Genomic DNA, 16,521 nt, shown 5'->3' on the forward strand with positions numbered 1-16,521 from the left:
GGGCTGATTAAACCCTAATATTAGTTGCTACATGCCCTAAACAAGTCACCCTTTTGAATGCCTCCTTCCCAGACAGTTTCATGACTTAAAGACATCCTGAAATGACCTCTAGAGGGACCAACATAGGTAGGCCCATGTAAGGGTGCACTGCAGAGTAGAGTCCATGCCAGGGTGGTTTGCAGAGAACTTAGGCCTTCATTCACCCGCGCTGGGCGAGATTGAGTGAAATTCACATAGGGTTTGGGGAATATTCTTATCTTTTGGAGTCATCTAGAAGTTTCCCTCACTTATCAACTCCTATGAGCTCGAGAATGGATGAGGAATGAGTTAATATGCATCCTATCCTCTCATCACTTCCTCCATGGAACTAATTCTAAGTATGGAAGGCCATTCAATACCCCCATTTATGACATAACCTCCTTCGTCCTCCTATAAATTGAACACTCATCTAAGTGATCAGGGGCTGGACTATGTTGAATTGTAAGGAGATAACATTGCTATGAGAATTAGCTTTGAGACAAGTATTTTTATGCTACAAGTTTGTCATGCTTTTCATGTGATGTGGATGGGATCCAAGCTAGAGGAATGACTTTGAATTAGGCACGATGGTTGTAATTCCTTCTTCTATTCAATAAAGTATTCAAAGCTTTTTCCCATATGTTTGTATTGCTATATGATGATTATATGTGTGAAATGTATCTAATTCCATTTACTTGTATTCAATAGATCTTTTTCTTTGATAGGTTCTTTGTCTTTTGTTTGTGTTCAAGCGTGTTAAGTACGGGAAGGAGTGATGGGATCGATACAAAGGAGACAAGAGGAAAGTGGAACTACAAGTAGGTCTTCTCATCTTCTTTCTCTTATCTATTGCTTATAGGAAAAGGTTAAAGTGCTTTAAACTATTGTTCTAGATATGGCTACTTATCTAGCGAATTAGTATTTATTTGTAGATACCAAATTCTTCAAAACAGTAGTTGGCTCCCATTGGTTTTAGCATCTTGCCTCCTTTTTGTAATGTACATCTAGAACTATGGAAGTGTCCTAAAGTATCAAAGTGAAGTTAGGATGAAAATCTCAACGGATTTGATGCTAGAGCTCAGTTCAAATCTTGGCACAGTAAGAGTTCCTCGAAACTACCACATGTTTTGATGTATTGCAAGGTATGGTTACAAAGATGTTTGAAAGGAAAATCATCAAGCCTTCTAACAAATACTTATTGAAAGTATTGAAAGGTTTCTTTGTAGGGAGGCTGAAGATTTCTCATTGGAGAGTGATGATCAATATACTTCAGAAACAGAGAATGAAACAAAGGATCCTCAACTACTAGGAGAAATAAGCTACAGGCTCGATTCCATGGAAGCACTCCTAATGGGAAATTATAGGAGTTCAAGGAATTTCTTTGCTCCTCCAGATTCACTACCAGAAGCTAGTACCTCATCAAGGTTGCCCACAAGTGTTGTGCCTACGGATGATCAAAGTCTTAAAGCTAGTACCTTATCAAGGTTGCCCATAAGTGTTGTGCCTATGGATGATCAAAGTCTTGAGTATGAGCTTTCATCCATGCATAAAGCCAAAGAATTAGGAGATGATATCCCTTGGGTCATGCAGATATTAGAGCTAGAAAGGGTTCTTGGTTTATCAAGAAATTGGTTATTAATTACTTCTATGCTTTTTCGAGGGAAAATTGTAGAGCAGGAATTGCAACGCTACGTGTTCCTCACACTAATCTTATGCAAGTTCACATAACTCACATGGTGTGAGATCTTGAAGCTACAGAGTTGCAAACTTTATGCTTGCCCAAAAGGATCAATAAAAAAATGCTTCTACATAGGACATGATCAGAGAAATGGGAGAATTTGGTGACAGAAAACACATTGAAATATAAAATTGAACTGCACATTAGATTTTCATCTGTTGCTCCATAAACCATATCTAACTGTATTTGATAGGAAATCATAAAGATTTTGACTTTAGGATATGGAAGTTGAGCGGAATGCAACATTTTCTACTTGTTATATAGTGTTGTTCAATTTAATTGCCTTTAGTATCTACCATCAGGCTAATGCCCCAGTTCTATACATATGATGATGATGCAATTCCTAGCCTGAACAACTGAAATCTATCCATACTTGAGGCTTTCTTTGGTTAAGGTTTCATGTCAGAAGTCAAAAGAAAAAGTGAAATAAGTTTATTCATGTTTAGAAATTCAGGTTTTAAGCTTTCTAGTATACTTATTTCTTTGAATATTTCTTAATTGATGAAATATAGAATATATCTTTGGACAAAGGATTTTTTATGTCTCAATACTAACAAAAGTTTTGTCTAGAAGCAATCAAATTGACATAATCTAAATTGATCTATGTAATGCATTATTAGGACTTCTATGGGCATAATGGAGGTGTCCGCAAAAGGTATTCCCATGCATTTTTAGATGTTAGGTGTATAAAGAATAGGTTTGAGGTGAAAAGTTGCATGGGCTTAGATAGCAAAATTGTGCTCCATTTCGAACCTTACTTCACATTTTATCACTTAAACCAAATTTGAAGAAATGTTATGCTGAAATCCAATATAATGTCAAAACAATGTGAACAAATTACAAGATATTCTGGTTAGCGAGATGTTAGGTGTACACAGAATGGGTTTTAGGTGAAAAGTTGCATGGGCTTAGACAACAAAATTGTGCTCCATTTCCAACCTTACTTCACATTTTATCACTTAAAGCAAATTTGCAGAAATGTTATGCTGAAATCCAATATCATGTCAAAACAATGTGAACAAATTACAAGATATTCTGGTTAGCGAGATGTTAGGTGTACACAGAATGGGTTTTAGGTGAAAAGTTGCATGGGCTTAGACAACAAAATTGTGCTCCATTTCTAACCTTTTATGCAAGTAAATAATTATTTATTAACAGGGTTACTTCACATTTTATTACTTCAACCAAATTTGCAAAAATGTTAAGCTGAAATCCAATATAATGTCAAAACAATGTGAACAAATTACGAGATATTCTGGTTAGTAACATACAAAACCCAACAAATGCCTAACACAATTTGTCATCTAATACTTTCTTATTTAAGTCATGTTAACTGAATGATGGCACATTAAGTTACTAATAATCACTTTAGCGAGTGGAATATACTGAAGTTATTTAACTTCCCTCTCTCATCTTGTTCAGCATACAGAGGTTTGGCACTAGAAAAATGGGACTTGTTTATGGCCTAGTTCTATTCATATGGTTTATTTCCCTTGGGCTGGTTGGTCTATACAACATTATTTCATATGAAAATAGTGTTTTCAAGGTGTTCAATCTAGTCTACATCTATTAATTCTTTTCGAGTAATCCAAATCAAGCATGGTTTTCTCTTTGAGACTATTTATTGTGCATCGCATGTGATTGAAACTGAAACCTACTATTCTTGTCTTTGTTCTATCTCTACATTGAATAACTAAAGTCTGGAATCGCCAATAAAATTTGCACTATTATTCTGATTCATAGGAACTGAAACAATGTTTGCTAACTTGGGTTACTTCTCAGTGAGATTTGTCTAGGTAAGCTTAGAGCTTAAAGAAGCTCATTGTAGAGCATGACAACTTCAGGCTACTATAAGGGTTCCTTTTTGAGCAACCATACTTTTCTGTAAAGGTTTCTTTCAAGTAGGCATACTTTTCTTTCAGGTTCAGGGAACTGCAGTAGTACAACTTTATATGGATTTGGTTTTTCACCTTGAGTCTTCCCCATAGTTTGTAATTTTTTTCCTTTCAATGCTAGTATAATCTTATGAATAAATGTTGGCTATATATAGCCTTCACATTTTTGGTGTTCCCATGTTTGTTACTCTCATATATGGGCCAATCTGCATTTCTTATAACAAATCCAAGCATGCAGAACGAGAATTCTACGCTTCAATTCTAGGAAAGGTTCAATCAGTTTCTATATCAATAACATGCATAGACTTTGTAGCATGTTTTTCATGGATTATAATCATGTTTTGAAATGGAAAATCATTCTTATAATTGAAATGCATCACAGGTTCCTGTATTCTTAGTAGTTATTCATAATACGAATTGTGGTTGTGCTCGCCTATATAGTTCATATTGCCTTTTGACTATTGAGTAGATATATTTTTCTCATATCCAAATCATTCAGCTGGTGCATTCTAGCCAATTATTATGCTAGCCACTGCTGTTGCTTTGATCACAAGTCAAGCTATTATTTCAGAAACATTTTCATGTATCAAACCGTCAATGGCTCTTGGTTGCCTCCCAGGCTTAAATTCATACACAGCTCAAAGCAGTTTATGGGCCAGGCCTACATTCCAATCATAAACTGGTTCCTGATGATTCTTTGCATCATTGTAGCTACCACCTTTAAGGGCACAAATGAGATAGGAAATGCATATGGTAAGTCTTATACAAAGACATGAATTTGATTTATTATTATTTAGTTCTAACAATAGTCAGCATTTACTAGCATACACAATTTATAACACCATTACAGAGTAATATCTCATCCAATAAGTAAATTTCATGGAAAACAACTAGTAGAACCTTGAAATGAATATCACTCTTTACTACAAATTTGCTGACATATAGACATGTTGTAGGAACTTATAAGGTGGGAGTAATGATGGTGACCATAGTGTTAGTGACTATTGTCATGCCTATGATATGGCAAACCAACCTATTCTTGGCACTTTTTTTCCTGATTTTCTTTCTAACCATTGAACTAACTCATTTTCTAGCTATATTGATGAAAGTGAGTGATGGTAGTTGGCTCCCATTGGTTTTTTCCTCCTCGCTCCTTTTTGTAATGTACATATAGAACTATGGAAGTGTCCTAAAGTATCAAAGTGAAGTCAGGATGAAAATCTCAATGGATTTGATGCTAGAGCTCGGTTCAAATCTTGGCATAGTAAGAGTTTCTAGAATTGGGTTGGTCTATAATGAACTCGTTCACAGAATTTCAACAATATTTGGGAATTTTGTAACGAGTCTCCCAACTATTCATTCCACCATAATATTTGTATGTATCAAGTATGTTCCCGTTCCTGTTGTGACACAAGGTGAGTGCTTTCTATTGAGATGAGTTTGTCCAAGAACCTACCACATGTTTCATTGTATTGCAAGGTATGGTTACAAAGATGTCCGAAAGGAGAATCATCAAGCCTTCTAACAACTACTTATTGAAAGTCTTGAAAAGTTTCTCCATAGGGAGGCTGCAGATTTCTCATTGGAGAGTGATGATCAATATACTTCAGAATCAGAGAATGAAACAAAGGATCCTAAACTACTAGGAGAAATAAGCTACAAGCTTGATTCCCTGGAAGCACCCCTAATGGGAAATTATAGGGGTTCAAGGAATTTCTTTGCTCCTCTAGAGTCACTACCAGAAGCTAGTACCTCATCAGGGTTGCCCACAAGTGTTGTGCCTATGGATGATCAAAGTCTTGAGTATGAGCTTTCATCCATGCATAAAGCCAAAGAATTAGGAGATGTATATCCCTTGGGTCATGCAGATATTAGAGCTAGAAAGGATTCTTGGTTTATCAAGAAATTGGTTATTAAATACTTCTATGCTTTTTTGAGGAAAAATTGTAGAGCAGGAATTGCAACACTATGTTTTCCTCACTCTAATCTTCTACAGGTTCGCATAACTCACATGGTGTGAGATCTTGAAGCTACAAAGTTGCAAACTTTATGCTTGCCCAAAAGGATCAACAAAAAAAATGCTTCTGCATAGGATGTGATGAGAGAAATGGGAGAATTTGGTGACAGAAAACACATTGAAATATAAAATTGAACTGCACATTGGATTTGCATCTGTTGCTCCATAAACCATATCTAACTGTATTTGATAGGAAACCATAAAGATTTTGACTTTAGGATATGGAAGTTGAGTGGAATGCAACATTTTCTACTTGTCATATAGTGATGTTCAATTTAATTGCCTTTAGTATCTACCATCAGGCTAATGCCCCAGTTCTCCACATCTGATGATGATGCAATTGCTAGCCTAAACAACTGAAATCTATCCATACTTGAGGCTTTCTTTGGTTAAGGTTTCATGTTAGAAGTCGAAAGAAAAAGTGAAATCAGTTTATTCATGTTTAGAAATTCAAGTTTTAAGCTTTCTAGTATACTTATTTCTTTGAATATTTCTTAATTGATGAAATATAGAATATATCTTTGGACAAAGGAATTTTTATGTTTCAATACTAACAAAAGTTTTGTCCGGAAGCAATCAAATGGAAAAAATCTAAATTTCTCTATGTAATGCATTATTAGGACTTTTGTGGGCATAATGGAGGTGTCTGCAAAAGGTATTCTCATGCATTTTTAGATATTAGGTGTACACAGAATGGTTTTGAGGTGAAAAGTTGCATGGGCTTAGACAACAAAATTGTGCTCCATTTCGAACCTTACTTCACATTTTATCACTTCAACCAAATTTGCAGAAATGTTAAGATGAAATGCAATATAATGTCAAAACAATGTGAACAAATTACGAGATATTCTTCTTAGCCAAATGCTAGGTGTACACAGAATGGGTTTGAGGTGAAAAGTTGCATGGGCTTAGACAACAAAATTGTGCTCCATTTCCAACCTTTTATGCAAGTAAATAATTATTTATTAACAGGGTTGCTAAACATTTTATTAATTCAACTAAATTTGCAAAAATGTTAAGCTGAAATCCAATATAATGTCAAAACAATGTGAAAAAATTACAAGATATTCTGGTTAGTACCATACAAAACCCAACCAATGCCTAACACAATTTGTCATCTAATACTTGCTTATTTAAGTCATGTCAACTTAATGATGGTTCATTAAGTTATTAATAAGCACTTTAGTGAGTGGAATATACTGAAGTTATTTAACCTCCCTCTCTCATCTTGTTCAGCATTCAGAGTTTTTGCACTAGCAAAGTGGGACTTTTTTATGGCCCAGTTCTATTCATATGGTTTCTTTCCCTTGGGCTGGTTGGTCTCTACAACATTATTTCATATGACAATAGTGTTTTCAAGGTGTTCAATCCAGTCTATATCTATTACTTCTTTTCAAGTAATCCAAATCGAGCATGGTTTTCTCTTGGAGATTGTTTGTTGTGCATAACATGTGATTGAAACTGAAACCTACTATTCTTGTCTATGTTCTATCTCTGTATTAAATAACTTAAGTCTGGAATCACCAATAAAATTTGCACTAGTATTCTAATTCACATGAGCTAAAGCAATGTTTGTTGACTTGAGTCACTTCTCAGTGAGATCTGTCGAGGTAAGCTTAGAGCTTAAAGAAGCTCATTGTAGAGCATGAAAACTTTAGGCTATTGTAAGGGTTTCTTTTTTAGTAGCCATACTTTCTTGTAAATGTTTCTTTCAAGCAGACATACTTTTCTTTCAATTTCAGGGAATTGCAGTAGTACAACTTTATATGGATTTGGTTTTTCACCTTGAGTCTTCCCCATAGTTTGTGCTCTTTTGCCTTTCAATGCTAGTATAATCTTATGAATAAATGTTGGCTACAGATAGACTTCACATTTTTGGTGTTCTCATCTCTGTTACTCGCATATATGGGACAAGATCCATTTCTTATAACAAATCCAATCATGGCAAAACGAGAATTCTACACTTCAATTCCAGGCAAGGATAAATCAATTTCTTTATTAACAATATGCATAGACTTTGTAGCATGTTTTTCATGGATTATAAGCATGTTTTGAAATGGAAAAAAAATTCTTATACTTGAAATGCATCACAGGTTCCTGTATTATTAGTAGTTATTCATAATAATAATTATGGTTGTGCTCGTCTGTATAGCTCATATTGCTTTTGACTGATGAGTATATATATTTTCTCATATCCAAATCATTCAGCTGGTGTGTTCTGGCCAATTCTTGTGCTAGCCACTACTACTGCTTTGGTTGCAAGTCAAGTTATGATTTCAGAAAATTTTTTATGTATCAAACAGTTAATGGCCTTTGGTTTCTTCCCCTGGCTTAAAGTCATACACACCTCAAATCAGTTTATGGGCCAAGTCTACATTCCAATCATAAACTGGTTCTTGATGATTCTTTGCATCATTATAGATGCCACCTTCAAGGGCATAAATGAGATAGGAAATGCATATGGTAAGTCTTATACAAAGACACGAATTTGATTTATTAGTACTAAGTTCTAACAAAAGTTATCATTTACAAGCATACATAATTTATAACACCATTACAAAGTAATATCTCATCCAATAAGTAAATTTCATGGAAAACAGCTAGTAGAACCTTGAAATGAACATCACTCTTTAGTACAAATGTACTGACACAGAGACATGTTGCAGGAATTTCTGAGGTGGGAGTAATGATGGTGATCACAGTGTTAGTGACTACTGCCATGCTTCTGAAATGGAAAACCAACCTATTCTTGGCACTTTGTTTCCTAGTTTTCTTTCTAACCATTGAGCTAACTTATTTTGTAGCTGTATTAATGAAAGTGAGTGATGGTAGTTGGATCCCATTGATTTTAGCCTCTTCCCTCCTTTTTGTAATGTACATCTTGAACTTTGGAAGTGTCCTAAAGTATCAAAGTGAAGTTAGGATGAAAATCTCAATGGATTTGATGCTAGAGCTTGGTTCAAATCTTAGCACAGTAAGAGTTTCTGAAATTTGGTTGGTCTATAATGAATGCTTTCATGGAGTTCCAACAATATTTGGGAATTTTGTAACAAGTCTCCCAGCTATTCATTCCACCATAATATTTATATTATCAAGAATGTTCTAGTTCCTATTGTGATAGAAGGTAACCGCTTTCTATTCAGATGAGCTTGTCCAAGAATCTACCACATGTTTCGATGTATTGTAAGGCATGCTTACAAAGATGTCCGAAAAGAGAATCATCAAGCCTTCTAACAACTACTTATTGAAAGTCTTGAAAAGTTTCTCTTTAGCGAGGCTAAAGATTTTTCATTGGACAGTGATGATCAGTATACTTCAGAATCAGAGAATGAATCAAAGGATCCTAAACTACTAGGAGAAATAAGCTGCAGCCCTGATTCCCTAGAGACACCCCTAATGGGAAATTACAGGGGTTGAAGGAATTTCTTTGCTCCTCCAGAGTCACTACCAGAAGCTAGTACCTCATCAGGGTTTCCCACAAGTGTTGTGCCTATGGATGATCAAAGTCTTGAGTATGAGCTTTCATCCATGCATAAAGCCAAAGAATTAGGACTTATATATCTGTTGGGTCATGGAGATATTAGAGCTAGAAAATATTCTTGGTTTACCAAGAAATTGGTTATTAATTACTTCTATGCTTTTTTGAGGAAAAATTGCAAAGCAGGCATTGCAACACTACTTGTTCCTCACACTAATCTTCTACAGGTTCGCATAACTCACATGGTGTGAGATCTTGAAGCTACAGAGTTGTAGAATTTAAGCTTGCCCAAAAGGATAAACAAAAGAATGCTTATGCATAGGACATGATGAGAGAAATGGGAGAATCTGGTGACATAAAACACATTGAAATATAACATTGAACTGCACATTGGATTTGCATCTGCTGCTCCATAAATCATATTTAACTGTATTTGATAGGAAATCATAAAGATTTTGACTTTAGGATATGGCAGTTGAGGGGAATTCAGCATTTGATACTTTTCATATAGTGATGTTCAATTTAATTTCCCTTAGTATATACCATCAGGCTGATGCCCCAGTTCTCCACATTTGATGATGATGCAAATGCTAGCCTGAACAACTGAAATCTGTCCATACTTGAGGCTTTCTTTGGTTAAGGTTTCATGCTAGATGTCGAAAGCGAAAGTGAAATCAATTTATTTATGTTTAGAAATTCAAGTTTTAAGCCTTCTAGTATACTTATTTCTTTGAACATTTCTTAATTGATGAAATATAGAATATATCTTTGGACAAAGGAATTTTTATGTCTCAATATTAACAAACGTTTTGTCAGGAAGCAATCAAATGGACAGAATCTAAATTGCTCTATGCAATGCATTATTAGGACTTCTATGGGCATAATGGAGGTGTCCACAAAAGGTATTCTCATGCATTTTCAGATGTTAGGTGTACACAGAATGGGTTTGAGGTGAAAATTTGCATGGGCATAGATCACAAAATTGTGCTCCATTTCCAACCTTACTTCACATTTTATCACTTCAACCAAATTTACAGAAATGTTAAAGCTAAAATCCAATATAATGTCAAAACAATGTGAACAAATTACGAGATATTCTGGTTAGACAGATGTTAGGTGTACACAGAATGAGTTTGAGGTGAAAAGTTGCATAGCCTTAGACAACAAAATTGTGCTCCATTTCCAACCTATTATGCAAGTAAATAATTATTTATTAACAGGGTTACTTCACATTTTATTATTTCAACCAAATTTGCAGAAATGTTAAGTTGAAATCCAATATAATGTCAAAACAATGTGAACAAATTACGAGATATTCTGGTTAGTACCATACAAAACCCAACAAATGCCTAACACAATTTCTCATCTAATACTTGCTTATTTAAGTCATGTTAACTTAATGATGGTGCATTAAGTTATTAATAAGCACTTTAGTGAGTCGAATATACTAAATTTATTTAACTTCCCTCTCTCATCTGTCATGTATGTATTGTAACTTTTGAAATATTTAATAATATATGAAATACGTCTTTCAAATTTTCATGTAGCATTTGAAGATTGTATGGTTTCGTTGTTGTTTTTGGTTGAAACATCATTTTGTTAATCTTGATTCTATGTTGTACCCTGTAAAAACATGGAATGGACAATCTCTAAGACACACAATTATGAAGGATCCGTAAAATAATCTAAACACACAAATAACAATGGAGTATAATTTTTTTTATGTATTCAACTATGTCAACACTCAAGGAAAGATAATATGCATTTGTTGTGCATAAGGAAATCGTACTCCATAGCTTGTAAAAGTAAACTGAGTTTCTAGCTACAAGTTGTAAGATGCATGCTTATATAGTTGTGTATGTGCATTTCAAAATCTTTGGTTTAGTTATTTGTGTCTAATATTTGCTTAAAATGTGACCATGCAATGGACATTCGACCTTTTTTATTTCACATGGCAAGAATACTTTTATGGTGCAGCATTTGACATGTTTGGTGGTAAGTTCTCTCATTTATTTCTTTTTAGTTTCTTTCATTTTCTGCATGTTAAAGAGGCACTTATTTATCTTTTTTTAATACTCTAATTGAACATTTCACTAAAATATCAATATTTTTTATAAAAAGTTGTTATGAAGTGTATAAAGTCCTACCTCAAGCATGAATTTGCAGATCTCAATGTTTTCTAATTTTGTTGTGGGGAATCATTAGAGGAAGTGTTTAAGTGGGGTCATTGTATTTAGTGTTTTTGTAAACTTCTCCATGTGCTGTAAAGGAAGTTTTATAGTCCCATTATATTGAAAATAGTGATAAGAGTTTTAATAGATACTTTAATTAAAAAAACAGATCATATCACATTATTAGTATTTAAATGAATATCTATTGGTTGTAGATCGAAGACCTTGGATTCATCTTCCAACCCTGGACTATCCAAAGAATGGAGCTTCTAGTCTTTAGCATGACTCTCGATTGGTGGATGCTATTAGTTACATAGTTTCTAGAGGCAAACTATTGAATTATTTGAAAGGTGGAAAGGCATGTGCAATGCATTGGCAACACAGTGGGAATGTTTGAAGTGATTAAACAATATTTCATGTGTAAATTGTAGCCCAATCAATATATAGTTGGAAACTCATATTGTAATACTTGGAATTTCATATAATAAAATTTGTGGTTCAAATATTTATTTACGATTGTATTTGATATTTTTTGTGTTGTTATCAACTTATGAAGTTGCATGATTCGCGTGTTTTCATATTAGATGAGCATGAATATTGTAAGGTATTTTTTAATATAGTCACAAAATCATATCAATGCATGTATGTTGATTAAAAATGAATATAAAACTACTAAATTAGTAGTTTATATTAATTAATAAAAAACACAAATAAAATGAATACACGACCACTAAATTAATTGTTTATAATGATTATTAATGAAAGTGAATGAAATGAATATAAACTACTAAATCAGTCATTTATATAATGAATTTGAAACTACCAAAATAAGATAAATGACTACTGCAAATGATAAATTTGTGATTACAAATGACAACTAAATTTTGCATATATATGACTATTAGTAGTTAATTTACAGTATCTTATAACATGACTGAAATTTAGTCATATTTCTTTGGTCATTGATTGGTTTCAAACAATGATTAAAAATTGCATATATATGACTATTAGTAGCTAATTTACAGTATCTTATAACATGATCAACATTTTGGTCATATTTCTTTGGTCATTAATTGGTTTTCAGTGATTATATAGTAATATATTGTGTTTTACATTTACTCCTTAATTATGGAAATTAATGATTAAATCAATGACTAAATTAATGACCAAATTTATGACTAAATATACTACTAGACAATAAAATTGATACAACCAATTAGTCACAAAGCTAAAAATGACTAAAAATTGGCCGCGTTATAAGATACTGTAAATTAGCTACTATTGGTCACTAACTGAAAATTGGTCGTTTATATGCAAATTTTAGTCGTTTCTTTAGTAATTAATTAGCCATTTTGTACTAGTGGACAGAGCGTCCAACTTTGTGGTTTGGAATGCCAGGATTTTGCCCATTCTAGACAGGTATCGCATCAAGGACTTCACCTTGAAAATAATAGTGATCCCAGTTGACCCAACTGAAAATGAGAAGTACGAGGAGGCAATGGCCAGGGAAAAGTGCATCATCCTTGATGTGGTCAAGGATCATGTGGGAGGGCCTAAAGAAATTGTAATAGCATACTTCCATGCAGAGGAAGATGTTACTTGAGAATCAACTATGGTCATAACAGATGCAGAAGGGAGAGTAGATAGATGTCTTCCTCAGACGATTGAAGGAGATCCGTGACCAACTAACTTTCATAGGGGCCATGCTGAATGAGGAATTGATGGTGAGGACCACATTGAATGCAATCTCAGAGGATTGGGAGGTATTTATCCAGAGCATACTAGGCAAGACGAGCCTTTCAAATTGGGAGGAACTGTGGGCAGCTCTTCATCAAGAAGAGATCAGACGGATGACCAAGGTGGGAAGTAGTGGTAAAGAGGTCAGAATCAAGAAGGAGGAAGAAGAGGATGCGACTCTAGCATCTGCGAGAAAGAAGTTGAAGTGGAAGAAGAAGGACCTCTCCAAGGTCAAGTGCTTCCATTGTGGGGAACTAGGTCATTTTGTGAACCAGAGTCTGAGGAAGAAGAGCAAGGCAGAGGCTTCCGAGAGCAAGGCAGCGCCAACAAGGGTGCAAAAAGAAGTGGAGGAGGATGATGATTGTGCCATGAGTGCTCATGTGCCACTTGAGAAGATGTGAGGATACATCGAGCTGTAGTCAGGTGGACTACAAGCGATGAGGGGTAGGATCCTTAAGGTACCCAATCTCTTGGATTATACCTTGCTATGGGATCCCTGAAGAGGAGTAGCAGGACTAGTGGATATAGGTAGAGACGGATGCAGATGGAGCGATAGAGAGTGTTACAGTGCAGGATTCTGCAGTAGTGGAAGGCTAGCAGGCTACAATAGTGTGAGAGGCACAGGAGTGTTTCACTAGTGTAGGATGGCACAGAGAGGTGTGCAATGATGCGAGATGCAGGGAGTTGTAGCAACACAAAGGTCAGTAGAGGGAGAAATTTTAGCGATAGAGATAGCTTCATCATCAGGAGTGTCTCTAGCCTGATAAGGATGTCAGAAGTTGGGTGGGTTAGTTACTTACTTCTCAGCAACTGAGTTGTAGTGCAGTAGCACGATGCAGCATGAGGAGAAGGGAAGGCGGTGTAGATGCACTGCTGGGAGGATGGACCAGAAACATCACAGATGCAGCAAGAGCTGCGATACAGATGTAGAAGTGGCAGTGGTAGGGCCATGGGCAACAGTACAGGATGCAGCAGGAGCTTTCGTACGGATGCAACAGTGGAAGTGGCAGGGCCATGGGAAATAGTATAGGATGCAACACTGCAGAGGATGTTGGGTGGGGAGGCCTAGCATTAGCACAGGGACTAATGCTAGATGATCAGGGTGATACTCAGTGAGGAGTATTACTAGAGTACAATCCTTGGTAATCGAAATTGTTGATTTGGGGTAGCATCAGATGTGCTCTAGCCATGAAAATTGGTGGAAGTGGTAAGGCACATGAGATCTCCAAGACCCAGGAATGGTTTGGACAGATTATACCGAGTTTGGAAGATATTAAAATAATTAATATTTTTTAATGGAGTTCCTAAGTCTAAACTTAGGAAAAATAAAATATTAATGGGTATTAATATAAAACTGGGTTAGAAGGGTCCAAAAGCCATGGATTAAGCCATGACTAATCATAGTTGTTGATTAAATATTTAATCTCGGTCGTTGATGGACCAATGATAAAAGTATAAGAGGAGCCTTGAGGTTCAGTTGGAGAACACACCAGAGTGATTAGTCATTCTGTTCTCTAGAGCGAGGTTTGCTAAGAGTGATAGAATTAGTGATCAACAATGAGGGCAGTGAATACATAGCAGAGAGGCAGAGTTTCTAGCAGAGAGACAGCATAGAGACCGGAGAGGTTGACGCAGAGGCAGCTGGAGGCTATGAAGAGGCAACCAGGAGTTGTACAGAGTGAGGAGAGGTGACCGTGTGAGACACAGAGGGTCTAGGGTCTGACGTAGAAGCTCCAGAAGCTGACGCAGTCCCTATCAAAGTGATGCAAAGCAGTTGAAGATGTAATTGTTGGTGTAGGATTGTTCATCCGATGATGTATCAGCTAGAATATCTGTCTCCAAGGAGAGGTACTACTGCCGAGGGAATTCTCTGTTCGGTGAGCCATTTCTGGCACCCTGGTTGTATTCTAAAATCTACATAAGAATAAAACCCTATGAATAGTTGCATCGGTTTTCCCGCATTGGGTTTTTCTGTGGACATTAGTCCAAAAATAACGATGTCAATTGTGTGCTTGTTTACTTTCAGTTGATGATATGTAGATGTTGATACTGTACTTTTGTTTAGTTTCAGTATTTACATGGTAAATAATTTGTTATAAGTAATTGAAAAAGAAGGAATAAATAAACCCGATAGTACAGGAAGAATTTTGAACGGGTTAAACTTAGAAATTCCAACATATTGATTTGCTTCTTTTCAACTAAATATACTCTAAGAATACAAAAGTGAAAATTCAGTAGAGTATGCTTCAATCTCTAAGAAAGTCAAGATCTTGTTCCAATTATTTCATCAAAACGTTCACAAAAGTACAAAAGTGCAAGCCTTTACAAAGTGTTTTTGATAAAATTTTGGAACCCTCTCTAAATGCATGAGAGATGTTTAAATAATACAATATATGTATAAAAAATAGATTATTAAATAAAAATCTAAGGAGGTTTCAAAAAACATTCCTTAGAATAAGTAAAATAAAATTAAAATAGAAATAAAAATGCTGACAAACTTCTTCAAATTGAATGGTCATATTTAGCCATTCTGTACTTAAGTTTGCAGTTGTCTATCATTAGTTTCACCTAGGGTGGCTAGCCAAATCTAGATCTTAATTGTCCTATGAATATATCAACAGAGAGAGGTAGCACAATATTTTGTGTGGAATTTGTTAGACAACGCAGAGTCATCCAATTACTATGTGGTTTTACTAGAAACTGCCACTAGGTTTCCCAGTCAAGCTTAGACAGTTGTTTGATTGCCTCTACATTTGTTTGGGTAGTCTCTTTCCACTGTTTTTCTAACTGTTTGATGTCTGGGAGAGATTTTGGCCCGCATTATTTAATAATATTGGCAGTGTGGAGGTTTTCATTGACAACCTCAATGATATTGTTTGTTGTACTAGTTGCTCTTGTTGCTGCCCTTTTTACTTGCTTTAACTGTATGTCCTAATTTGCGAATAAAATATCTTTGTGGGACTCCTTGATCTTTGGAAGATTGGCGTTTTTACCTTCTTGAGATTCTTACTAAGAAATAAACTTTGAAATCCTCTTATTTATCTCTTCATATTCTAATCTTTGATCTGCCACTTGATTGGTTAATTTATCACTTGTTTCACAATAGGGATTGATTAATGAGATTTTTTGGCAGACTATTTAATGTTGCTGTGACAACAGAGAGTTTAGTTTGAGTGTCGCTTTAATGAATTCTTTTTTTGAGGGTGTACTTTGAGTTTATTCATTACATGATGCATTTGATGAATCAATGAGTCTTTCTCTATGATGTTTGTCTGATGTTGTAATATAATTTTCTCAAAATCATTTTGAAGTCATGCCATTCATATTTGTGCTTTCCTAGTGGTGCTTTGTCTCTCTTGTTCAAGTTTTTTTTCTAACAACTGGACTCTTTCTTCTTTTTCTTTAAGAAAAAGTCAAACTTCAGCTTCCTTATCAATTGTCGTAGTTGCATAGGCACCTGCAAATTG

At 35.1% G+C, this 16,521-nt stretch overlaps 1 protein-coding gene and 1 pseudogene across 1 annotated transcript in view; both read left to right on the forward strand.

The window, feature by feature from the left end:
• The window catches only part of LOC149194462 (uncharacterized), a 122,843-nt gene that overhangs the window by 27,498 nt on the left and 78,824 nt on the right, over window positions 1–16,521 (forward strand). The gene's annotated exons all lie outside the window — the stretch shown is intronic.
• On the forward strand, window positions 3,174–5,671 carry LOC149194463 (potassium transporter 7-like; annotated as a pseudogene).

The sequence above is a fragment of the Pinus tabuliformis genome, chromosome 2_2 (assembly GCF_031772625.1).
Source record: "Pinus tabuliformis cultivar Carrire ecotype Pingquan chromosome 2_2, CPIR1, whole genome shotgun sequence".
In the NCBI taxonomy this organism is placed as follows: Eukaryota; Viridiplantae; Streptophyta; class Pinopsida; order Pinales; family Pinaceae; genus Pinus; species Pinus tabuliformis.